The sequence below is a fragment of the Frankliniella occidentalis genome, unplaced genomic scaffold, assembly GCF_000697945.3.
Source record: "Frankliniella occidentalis isolate FOCC.00 unplaced genomic scaffold, Focc_3.1 Scaffold118, whole genome shotgun sequence".
NCBI classification, from domain to species: Eukaryota; Metazoa; Arthropoda; class Insecta; order Thysanoptera; family Thripidae; genus Frankliniella; species Frankliniella occidentalis.
Window position 1 is genome coordinate 444,559 of NW_026267246.1, and position 904 is coordinate 445,462.

Below are 904 nucleotides of genomic sequence, written 5' to 3' on the forward strand. Positions count from 1 at the left end.
GACTACGGAGTTGCACACTTGCAAGTATTCAACTTGCAGTTGCACACTAACAAGTGTTGAGCAGTTGAACACTTACTTTATCAGTGTATGGATAATTTGTGATCCATAATACGTTAGCACAAAATTCTCCATAACATACGGATAGCACATCCATAGGGAAATGAGAGTGTATGCATTTGCAAGTGTGAAACTCCTCTGTTTAACATTTCCTTACATTGAACGCTTCATGTGTAGGAAATGCTCAACAGTGTCCCTTCTCAAAGTGCACGCCTACCAAGTCAAGCACTTGCAAGTGTACTACTACGGAGTTGCACACTGAGAAGTGTTGAGCAGTTGCACTCTTAGTTTATCAGAGCGAAGTGCTCGTTTTTATATCACGCGGTTACTTTTCAATTCGATGTGCCCACCAGCAGATGCGTCTGTCGTGCCGCCCCCAAAACATTTCTGTGTACGAGCTGCTCAGACAAATGTTTCAGATTATCTCCCACAGAATACTTTAAGGGAAAAATGAAAAACAAGGAAAAATAAAATACTCTCCGGCGGGGAATCGAACCCCGGTCTCCCGCGTGACAGGCGGGGATACTGACCACTATACTACCGAAGATTGGTGAGGTAGGGAGTGGAAAATAGTGATCCAAAGCAAAGCGACGGGTGGGGGGCTGGCGCGAGCCTGGCCGTTGCGAGGCGGGCTAAGCTGTCGGTACCAAGCCTCGGCCCGCGGCGTGGCGGCCCAGCCGACCCAGGCGCCCCCCCCCCTCCCCCTCTCCCTTTTCTCCTGGTGCTGACTGACTCTGAATGCCGTAAATGCGTGGGCGCAATCACCTGACCAACTAAATTGGAGAAGTCGATATGCCTAGGCCTCACAATGTTCAGCCCCCCCCCTTCCCCCAAACCTGGTCTCCAA

General features: G+C 50.0%; 1 non-coding gene across 1 annotated transcript; it reads right to left on the reverse strand.

The window, feature by feature from the left end:
* Positions 1 to 532: 532 nt before the first annotated feature.
* On the reverse strand, positions 533 to 604 carry Trnad-guc (transfer RNA aspartic acid (anticodon GUC)). The gene has a single exon. It is a non-coding gene; the product is annotated as a tRNA-Asp (tRNA).
* Positions 605 to 904: the final 300 nt, after the last annotated feature.